We start from the raw sequence: 12,418 nt of genomic DNA, 5'->3' as shown, positions 1-12,418 counted from the left end.
GGGAAAATCTTACGAGTCATTATGGTGGTAGTCATAAATGGAGAGGAAAGCATGGGAAGAAAACGTGGTAGAATTTATTCATCATTGGGTGATTGGGAGACTTGATTCTTTTCCTCAACATGGGTGTGCCTTGTTTAATTTCTTCATTGACTAAAAACAATTATAGGAAAAAGGTTTGGAATCCATTTGACAACAATTTTAGCTTGAAATACGTTGTTTTTTTTATAAAATAAAAAATAAAAAAATCAAGCATTTGATAAAATATCAGTTCTTGGAGGCAATAGTGAAAGCATTCATGCATTCATTTGTGGATAAGATGGTATGATTTGTGATTGGATCAACTTTTAGATGAGAGTGGATTCATCAATGAAAAGGACTTCACTGAAATTCGACCGATTGGTGTAGTCCCATCTTTAATTAAAACATCACCTAGAAGTGATTTGGTGGGAATAAAAGAAAGTATACTATGCCACAAATCTAGGATGAAGCAAATATGAAAACCTGGATCTTGTGGCCTTTGAGCAATGGATGGTCCAGAGCTAGTTGTTTGTATGTGTCCACACAATGGTTAATGTCCCCATCTCCAGTCTGCAATACAGAAATGTAGTAGTATCAATTTATTTTATTTTATTTTATTAAAAAAAATCCCCGCCCCGCCAAAAAAAAAAAAAAAGCCTGAAAATGTCGCCAGTTTTTGTGTCAATCACAACAGGGTAATTGCATCATTTTATAATTGTTGGTTCCAAGTGTTGAGAGGGTTTAATACTAATACTCTTCTTAGAATAGAGGATATAGCTTGATGGTCTTCATAGCAGGCTGTTTAAGAAGCTAGGCTCTCTATTATAAACTCAAGCCCTCTGTAACAATCCATCAAAGAAACCTAAGCAAAGGCAAGCTTTCTCCAATTACAAACACTGAATTGTTTCCACAGTTGGAGTATCTGAGAGGGAGTTATGAGGGAGACTAGGATGAATTTTTACTACAATTGATTGCATTCATTAGATAACTAAACGAGCTATCTAAATCTCTCGATGAAAAAAATAATTTCTAATTTTTCAAATTTATGTAAAAAAGAAAGTTAAATATAATGAAACAATTGTCAACCAATAAATAAAAAAAAAATTCATCATTAAATGGATATTTAGTAAATCAACTTAATAACTTAAAGTGATTTAATAATTTAATTTAAGTCATAAAATACATTAAGTATGTTTGGTAAAATAATTTAATAGTATGATTTAAAGTCAAAAACAACTTTAAATAATAAGTAAAACTAATTAACTTATTCTTAAGTTCACATCTTTATTTTAGCTTTTTAGCCCTATTTGCCTTAATTACTTCCATAATCTCCTTTATTACTCTACCACTTTCATTGTTACTTGACCTCTTTTATTCTAGTTATAAATTATGAGGATAAATATATTTATTTGATAATTTAAAATATATTTTAAGTTAATTTTATTAAACAACCTTAATACTTACGGTAAAAATTAAGTAATAAGTTTTAAGTTAATAACTTTAAGTATGATTCAACTTAAAATCAATTTAAGTCATTAAATAATAAGTATTAAGTTTTATCAAATACCCCCCCCTTAAATCACTTCCTATTATCTAGTAAGGATAAAAATGATGAAAAATAATAATATTTCACCGTCATATGTAGAACAAGTTTAATGTGTTGAATCATGCTTAACCGACAATTTGAATATTTACTGATTTTGTAGAAAAAAAAAGATATTTAATATTATTTTTAAGCCACGGATTTTGGAATGCTTATGTTTTGTTTTTTCATAAATGGGCAATTCTTCTCTACTTTTATTCCTATCTTAGGTGGAAAAATAAAAATAAAAAATCATCTTGAATTCGAGATTGAGTTGGATTTCAATGTTATTATGTCTTGGAGTTGAATTTCATTTTTCAATTTTTATTCATTATACGGATCAAATATTAGGATAGTATTGCATGCAACATTCTAAAATATCATTTATCGTTTGAAAAAAAAAAGGTTCAAAGTTTATAATTTTTTTAAAGTTTACAAGAAAAGACACTACTTTAGAGGAAAAAAAAATTATTACATTTTTTTATTTACATGATTGACAGGAAAGGGTTTCCTTTAAGGATAATGGAAATTTAATACTATAAAGTTGGTATTAAAGAACTTTAAAGTTGTTAAAAGCCAACTTTAATATTGCAGTTTTCATTTGTAGATTTGTTCACAAAGGTGATTGGCATGGTGGAATAATATATTTTTTGGTGAGCTTTTGATGATGCAATATTTTCTATTTTGTATTTTTGAAGAATGGTAAAATGTAATAAGTAGGATCACTCTATTAATGAAAGTCATTGTTTATTCTTAATTTAAATATCAGTATTTATATTTATTATTAGTTTAATTTAAAATAGAATATAATTTTTTTATAAATAATTATTATTAGTTTGAATTATAGTAGAAGATAAAGTTAGAATTAGAGTGGAAAATAGATTTATTCTTTTAATTTTAATTAGTCTAATTTTCCTCAACCGTTATTTGAATAAAAATATTAATTAATCATTAATGAGAAGTGAATGCCATATTTTTTTCAATCTTCTTCTTTTACTATATGATATGGAAGCACTAAGCTCCCAAACCTTGGTATCCTAAAGTAGTTGCTAACCACACTATTCCTTTCAAAGCCATTCTTGTGATCAATCATTATCCTTCCCTTCAATCACCTTTTTCCCTATTTGTCAATTTCTCCCCACTTTATAAATTGAAGACTCAACATTTATGGCCAACAACAAAACCAATGTCTGTCATTATCCAAAATATCATCACACCTCACCTCACTCTTATCTCCATTAATATTGTCGTTCAACTTCCTCTCAAACTCACGACCATGGATTATCTTATATGGAAACTACAATTCCAATCCCCTTTCTTTAGTTATGACCTACTTGGCTATATTAATAGCATAAAGTCTTGCCCACCTATCATCATCACAGTCATTGATGAAAATATTGATAATCACAATATATCAATACTTCGATTTTATAGATATATTGACGAATATTTTGAAAAAAAAAATATTGGTAAATCTAAAATTGATCAAAACTCATAAAAATGTAATAAAAACCTCATTAAAATGTAATTAGAAGTATAATAGACATTTTAAATTTGTTTTGTTCAATAATTTTATATATATATATATATATATAATATAATATAATTTATCATATTTGATAATAATATCATAAGCATCAATAAAAAAATATGAATTTTATAAGTATACATTTATTATTAAATTACATCAAATATTATTCCACAATAATATTGTAATATTTAATTATGATATGTCTAATTTTAAAATATATTTAATATTAAAATTATGATCAATTTAATTCGATTGTATTAAATGATATAAAATAAATAATAATATATGTATACTTTTTTTAATATTTATATTTTTATATTTAATTAATATATAAAATGATATAAAAAAAAGTTTAAAAAAATTATCACCACAATTTTTATATTTTTAGTGGTCAATTAAATTAAATTTAAAAATAAAATAATTAGATTGATTTGTTTATTAAAATATTTTATTTTTATCATGGTGTTAGTATATATTTATTTTAGTGCATGATATATGATATGAGACAAGTTAGCCCAGTGGTAAGCAAGCCTATGAAGGTTTGTTTTTGGCATGGATTTGACTCCCTGCCAAGCCAAAATTTTAATTTTTTTCATTTGACCACCAGCCTCAAAAACTCAACTTGACCACCCAAAAAATCAATTGATTGCTAGCTCCAAAAAAACATCAACATGATTTTTCGTCGAAAAATCGACGATAAAATGCAAAATCTAGCTTTTTTTTTTTTTTTCATAGTTTTGTTGATTAGTTGGCACTTGCCAATATTTCAACGATTTTTCTACGAAACTCGCTGATTTTTTGCTCTATCGATTTTTCACTTGCTTGTTTTGTTTCGCCAATCGTCGATACACGCAATTTCATCGAAATTATCCGAAATTTTCATCCATGATCATAGCTAAAATTATCACCTCATCAAACCCAACTTTCTATCTTTAGATTCGTTAAGATCAATTGATTCTCAATACTATCATCGACTCTCTCTCTCTTTCTTCCTTTATGACTATTATGTTATTTGTTGCTAAGGCTACCTGCATGGACCATTCTCAACAACACATATGCTACACCATCTTGTGGTTACATTAAACAAAAGAAAGACATCTCAAAAACCTTACTAAGGGTTCTCAAAGTGTTACTGAATTTCTTCAACATGTTAAAGCTCATGCTACTAAACTTGCTATACTTGGAACACCAATGGATGAAGAAGATTTCACTAAGAAAATTCTTGATGATCTTAGTGATGAATACAAAGAACTTGTTTGGGCCATGCAAGCATGTGAAACTTTGATCACGTTTATAAAACTATATGAAAAATTGTTGAATTTTGAGGCCTTTCTATAAGCTCTATTACCTCAACTGTCTTCTTTTTCAATCACTACAAATCTGGTCAACCAAAACACCATTGAGTGGTTGGTAACAACCCCACTAGTTGATGTCTATCACTCTTTTTCGAGCACCCACCTCTATCGACCTTACTTGGATCTCAAAAAGACTACCCTCTACCCCATCCCAACACTAAAGGCCATAAGGCAAAGTACTAGTGCCCTTTTTTTCAGTCCACCACTATATAACCGACTCCTTCTTCCTTGGTCTCGACTCTCACTTCCCTAGTATTATGGAATCCATGTGCCAACATCACTACCATCGCCATTGCCACCATCACACCTCCGTCATGGCTCCTTGATAATGGCTCCTCTTACCATATTAATACTAATTTGAGGTATTTCTCTATTCACTCCCCATACATTGGCTTTGACAACGTCTTAATTGGTGATGACACAAGTCTTCCTATTACCCAAATTGGTTCCATAACTCTAACCTCTCCTATTACCATATTTACCTTAAATTATGTCCTTTATGTTTCCAAAATGATAAAGAACGTAATAGCGACTTCTCAATTTGGTAAGACAAATAATACATCTATTGAATTCTTACCATCTTCTCTTCTTAAAAAGGATCTTCGCATGAGGGCAATCCTTTTGAAGGGTCAAATGAAGGATGGAGTGTATGAATGGTCGATTAATTCTACTATAAGGTTCTTTGTTAATTGTTTTTTCTAAGCATAAAAATCACTTCATCCAAGTGGCATCATAAACTAGTTCATCCCGATTTCCCAATTTTAAAGCATATAATCCTATTTAAAATTTGGAATTATCATCCTTTGATTCTTTGGTCTTATTTATAATGCTTGTCAATGCAATAAAAGTCACAAATTACCATTTTTTGCTTTTCTCTTATCTTCTTAACCTTTAAAAATTATATTTTTTCATGCTTAAACCTTTCTAGTACTATCACAAGATAATTTTAAATACTATGTAACATTTTCTTATCACTACACAAAAAATATATGGTTCTACCCACTTAAGAAAAAATATCATGTTTATGATGTATTAATTCAATTTAAGGTCGTAGTGGAAAAACATTTTGATAGCAAAATAATTACACTATATTTTGATAATGGTGATGAATATCAATGACTTGCCTTTTTTTTGGCTCTCTATATTATCTTCCACCATACTTTCCCAACTAACACACTAAAGCATAATGGGTATTCTGAGAATTGTCATCGACGGATTGTCAAAATAGGGCTCTCATTACTTTTTCATGCTTCGTTTCTACTTTAATATTGGTCTAATGTGATTGCTACTACTGTTTATCTTATAAATCACATACCCACTCCCACATTAGATCTTTCCTCCCCTTATACACAAATATTTGGCACCTTCCTAAACTATTCTAAACTTTGAGTCTTTGATTACCTATGTTATCCTTGGCTTCAGCCCTACTCTACTCACAAACTTGACTCTTTCTTAAAACCATGTGTTTTCTTAAGCTACTCTCTCACTCAAAGCGTCTATATGTTTCTATATCCTTCCACACCTCTAAAATCTTTATCTCTCATCACATAAAGTTTGTGTTTCTCTTTCGTTCTCTACAAAGTTCTCTACCCCATCCTTAGTCCACCATTGTGTCCACATAGGTGTCGTACATTTCCTAATCTCATTGCTACGATGTGCATCCACATCATGACCCCTCTACTACCCACATGCGATGACCCAACACACTATCCCAAGGCCACTTCCTTTCCCATGGCTACAACCCAATCCTACCAACACGCCACGACTACCCACCTACCACATTACCAATCAATCCTACCAATCTCATCACCACCCACATCACAACCTCTACCACATGCCCCATAAGCACATTTGTTTTTCCCATGCCCGATATCTCTATCATCCCCTCATTTGATCTCCCCACTAACTCATAACTCAAAACCCTCAAACCACTATCCCCTCTCTTTAACACCCATTGTATGACCACTTGAGCTAAAGATAATATTCGTAAACCCATATAGACACTAAATCTCCTATATCAAGTTTCCCTTATCACAAACCTAGAACCAACTATTGCAACCCAAGGCCCAAAGCGTCCAAAATGGTATCAAGCCATGACTAAGAAGTATGATGTCATTGTTCGAAATCAAATATAAGAGTTAGTTCCATCTATACCCACACACAATCTTATTGGGTGCAAGTGGATTTTTCGGACTAAGCGACATTCTTATGGTTCTATTGAGAGGTATATAGTTTGTTTGGTTGCAAAAGGATTTCATCAACAACCAATTGTCGACTAGATACATTTAGTTTAGTGGTGAAGCCCACCATCGTGCATCTAGTTCTCAATATTATTATTAGTCCTAGTTGGTATTTACGTCAATTGGATGTCAACAACGCCTTTCTTCAAAGACATCTTTTAGAAGATGTATATATAGCTTAACCACCAAGCTTTGTTGACCTAAGTTATCTACCTCATGTGTGAAAGCTTAGTAAGGCTATCTATAGTCTCAAGTAAGCACTATGTGTCTGATACCACAAACTCTATTAGTTTTTTGTCACCTTAGGATTTTAGAATTCTCATGTCGATACTTCCTTATTTATCCTCAACACCATTAGTAAAACTATATATTGTTTTGTATATGTTGATGATATTATTATCACAAATGATGATGTTGTCATGATCCAATGCTTTGTGGATCTTCTTGCCCAACAATTCTCTATCAAGGACCTTGGATATCTTACATATTTCCTTGGTGTCGAAGTAATTCCACATTAACATGGGCTACTTTTGTCCCAATGACGATACATTCTGGATCTTCTTACCCGCACTAGATGACTAAGGAGAAACCTGTCTCCACACCACTTCCTACAAGTTCACCAATCTCCATTCAAGTTAACTCTGTTTTTTTTATTTTTTTATTTAACTGAATATCATATCATCACTGGAAGTTTGTAGTATTTGTGTCTTATATGACTAACAGTATTTATTGTAAATAAACTAGCCTAGTTCATGGATCTATCCACCATCAAACATTAAGTTTTTGCCAAGTGACTCTTACACTATTGATGTGGTACATATGATCATGGCATCTTACTTTACCAAGGCTCTCTACTAGCTCTACATGTTTTCTCAAACATCAATTCAACAGGAAATAAAGATGATTTCTTATCCACTAGTGCTTACATTGTGTATCTTGGATGCAATCTAATCTCCTAGAGATCTAAGAAAATATGCACAGTATCTTATTCCTTCAAAAAAGTCAAACATATATTTGTTGTTTCTACTACTATTGAACTCAACTAGATGTGTTTTCTACTAATTAAATTACATGTTCGAATTCCTCACCCACCTATGATTTCTTGTGACAACATTGGTGCATTGTAGTTATGCTCCAACCTCGTACTTCACTCTCACATGAAGCTTGTGACCATTAATTTTCATTTCATTCACGATCAGGTTCAAAATGGTTTCTTTGTATTGCTTATGTGTTGTTAAAAAATGATTAATTAGCAGATGCTTTAACAAAACCATTACATCATAGTTACTTTCTTTCTCTCAAGACTAAGATTGGAATCTTCGATGGAACTCCATCTTGAGAGGGCATGTTGTTGGAAAAATAGAAGATTTGGTTAGAATATAGCTGAATATTAGGAGATTTGATTAGGTGTAAATAGTTGATTTGGTCAATGATGTAAATTAGGAGGTTTGTTATTAGTTAGCTATTTTAGGGAGATTTCCTTTATTTGTTTTGATTTGTTGTATTATTTTTCCTCTATAAGAGGTACTCGTGTATAGCATTGATTGGAGCCAAAATATGTGCTCTAATGGCTCATATTCGATATGATTTATGCACCATAAAACACTTAAATCATCCAACTTGATCAAATTTTTTGGTAAAGCCTTAGCCATGAGTTTGACTTGCATTTTGGAGATTTATCTCAGGTTTAAAGAAAGAAAACGGTGAAAATTGAATCACTTTAGATTTAAAAAGATCAAGAAAGGGTTTAAATGAAGAAATGAACAAGTCAAGACTTATGGACTATGAGGAAAGGCAAGTGAAAATGGATAATGAGACATGTAGCAAATTCATCAAGTTAAATGGAAATTTGGAATGCAAAATTTGATGGCAACATATAGTTTAAATTTGAAGCAAATTTGGAGCATTTTTCGAAGTCAATTTTAGGCAAGATATATATCATTTCAAATAGGAATTCAGGAATCCAACATTTCAAACAGTGTGAAAATCAGAGCTGAAACAAAGAAGTTATGATCGTTTGAAGATAACTATGCAAAGCTGAAGGACCATTTCAAAATGATTTTGAAATTCAACTTATGAATTCGAAATCCAATTCGAAATGAACCCAATTTCGAGTTCACACACTGCCACATTGATATGTCATCTCCTCTACTTCGAGAATTGCATCTTGGGAACTTCATCCACCCTAAGTGAGCCCCACACGACTAGAAATCACGATTTTATTTTTTTTTTTTAGTCATTTTAGATAATTATTTGTAAAATAAGTGGTCAATAGGAACATGCCATATGTTAGGTTTTTTGGTGGAAACTATAAAAACTCGATGTTTAGGTTTTCTAGGGTTTTCTTGATTTTTTTTTTTAGGAGTAGAGATGGCTTCACGATTCTTAGGAGGAGAAAAGAAAACCTTGAAGGTTTTTATTGGTTTGTTTTCTTTCTTCTTTTTGTTATTGAATAAATTATTGTTTTTAATTTCTTTGAAATCAATAATGGTTCTTTTTTATTCTTTTATGGCCTATGTATGTGAGAACATGCCCATAAGAGCCTAAAAAGTCCTCTTAGGGTGAAACATGAAAACCTAGGGTTAGATCCAAAGGGAAACAATGGGTGAAATCAAAATAATAATGGAATGAATGAAAGGTTAGGGCACTAGTATTGAGATCAAAATACCCTCTAAAGTTAGTTTAACTTGGGAGATGAAACAATCACATATTCTTTTATATTAGGGATTCTTAATAATTCTTGATGACTAGTTATCAAAGGTTTTGTCATTGTTATCTACCCTAAGGAAAATCTACACAGAGTCGTAAAAGCCTAAAAACTTTAGATCTAAACCTAGATTTCATGTCCATTCATCTATTAGGTAATTCAATGGAATAAAATATTAAAAGTTCGGATACGGCTCAACTCTGAGGTGTGAAACTCAATTTAATCTCGTTAAACGATGCATTTTGATTATCTTAAGACTATTAAATTATATACCCTTGTTTCGCCTCAAGGTTTATACTCGAAGTTGGATTGTGGACCCCCAATCTTGATTAATTGAATTAAAAATCAATAATTATTTTATAATTTAAATAAGTTTATTTAGGAAATTTTTATCTATATTTTATTCCAATTTATTTGAATTATATATTTTGTTACCTTTAGTAAATAATTAATCCTTTGAATCTTAAGAACAAATAAACATATTAGGGTTGATTTCAGTGGACGACAACCCAAAATACTATAAAGTCATGGTAATCTATCTCTGGTTTTTCTCAGCCAGAGTTATCATGTTTTAGGCTTTAGTATTTTATTTACAACAGAGATTTACGGTCAAGCATCAAAATACACAATCAATATATAAAATTCTCTCTTTTAGAAACTCATGATATCAGAGTCGATTAACCTCTGAATTCCTCTTAGAAAAAAACCCAAGTCGCTCCTTTGCACTATCCATTCTCCCACCATCTTCAAAGTCTCTAAATTTGCCCCCAGCAACCCTAAATCCTAGGCCTCAAATTTCGAGTCTCATTCCGTCCAAATCACCACAATTTGCCTGAATAGTGATAATATCTTGAGGTGGTCTCAATCTATTTGAATGTACATCCGAGGGCATGGGAAAATTGGCTACCTAATTGAAGACAAGAAGGCACTAGCACCAGAGGAGTCGACCTATGCTACGTAGGATCCAAAAAATTCGATGATTATGACATGGCTCATCAAGTCCATAGGCGAGGACATTAGTTCAAACTATATGTGCTACTCCACGGCTAAGGAGTTTTGGGATAATGCGAACCAAATGTATTCTAATTTAGGGAACCAATCCCAAGTTTGTGAATTAACCTTGAAATTGGGTGAGATGTGGCAAGGTGATGATATGGGAACCAAGTATTTCAATTCGCTGAAACGGTTGTGGCAAGATTTGGACCTATTCAATGATTATGAATGGAAGTCTATAGAGGATGCCAATCACAACAAGAGAGTTGTCGAAGCACACTGGATCTACAATTTTTTTGCAAGGCTCAATGTCGAATTTGATGAGGTACAAGGAAGGATTATTGGCAAGTCTCCTCTTCCCACAATTGGTGAAGTTTTTGCAAAGGTGAAAAGAGAAGAAAGTTGTTAGAAATTAAATGTGATTCTAGGGAAAGGGAACACTAATAGGGCTATAGAATCTTCGGCCTTGACTGCCTTTGAAGCCATTGCTAACAAGGCAGCAAATTACGTGAAGAAAATTAATGAGAAGCCACGGGTTTGGTGTGATTATTGCAACTTTCCACATCATACCCATTAAACCTATTGGAAAATCCACAACAAGCCTGCAAATTGGAAGAGCAGCAAGACTGATGACAAGATAAATAGAGTCATGCCCACTGGCAATGAAGATGAAGCAAGTCCCTTCAGCAAAGAGCTTATGGATCATCTTCTTAAACTATTGAAATCCAATTTGTCTTCTAGTGTTCCTAATGCTTTTATTGCACAAACAAGTATCCCTAGTGACCATAATGCCCATTTTTGTTCAAATTTTACTCCATTGGTCATTGATTATAGAGCTTCTGATCATATGACTAGTCTGGTATATAAAAAAAAAAATTTAAAAATTAGAATTGCATATGGTAGCTTCTCACCCACTACAGGGGAAATGTTTAATAAAACTCTCCAAGAACATTGATCTTAAATTTGTTCTCCACGTTCTTAGATTAGCATGTAATCTTTTACTTATGAGTAAACTTTCAAAAGAGTTTAATTGTCATGTCATCTTCTTTGATTCTCACCATGAATTCCAAAACCGGAGCTTAATGAGGAACATTGGTAGTGCTAAGATGAGAGATGGAATTTACTACTTTGATGGTCACTCCTCTAGTAATAAAAAAGCTCACGACTTTAGTAGTGTCAGTTCTACTTTTGTTTATGAACAATAATGTTTAGCCTTTTAGACTAGGCCATCATAGTTTTCAAACCTTATGTTCCTTCCAAACCTTTTTATTTAATTCATACTGATGTTTGGGGACCTTTTAAAATCACTACTATTTCTAGAAAAATGTGGTTTGTTACCTTTATTGATAATCATACTTGTTTATGTTGGGTATATTTGATGACTGAAAAATTCGAAGTGGCAAAACTATTTAAGGATTTTTACAAAATGGTTGAAACTCAGTTTCAATTTAAAATCAACATTTTTCATACTGATAATGGAATCGAGTCTTTTAATGAACATATGGGAAGATTTTTAAAGGAAAATTGTATTCATCATCAGTCTACATGTATGGATACTCCTCAACAAAATGGTATTGTTGATAGGAAAAATAAACACTTACTTGACGTGGCTCGTGTTATAATGTTTTATATGAATGTTTCGAAATATCTATGGGTAGAAACAATTTTAACAATTTCCTATTTGATTAATATGATGCCTATAAGAATTTTAAATTTTAGCACTCCCTTGGAATTTTTCAAAAAAAAAAACTTCCCTATGTCTCAAATTCACTTGGATTTGCCACTAAAATTATTTGGTTGTATCATTTTTGTTCATATTCCCAGCCACTCTTAGTCCAAACTTGATCCATGGGTTGAGAAGTGTATTTTCATTGGGTATGCTCCTAATAAGGGATATAAGTGTTTTAATCCTCAAAAAATAAAAATAAATAAATAAATTGTTAGTATGGATGTCTCTTTCTTGAAAAACAACTCTTACTTTCACAAAAATTC

This window comes from Vitis riparia, chromosome 18 (genome assembly GCF_004353265.1).
Source record: "Vitis riparia cultivar Riparia Gloire de Montpellier isolate 1030 chromosome 18, EGFV_Vit.rip_1.0, whole genome shotgun sequence".
In the NCBI taxonomy this organism is placed as follows: Eukaryota; Viridiplantae; Streptophyta; class Magnoliopsida; order Vitales; family Vitaceae; genus Vitis; species Vitis riparia.
Note: the sequence above shows the minus strand (reverse complement) of the source record.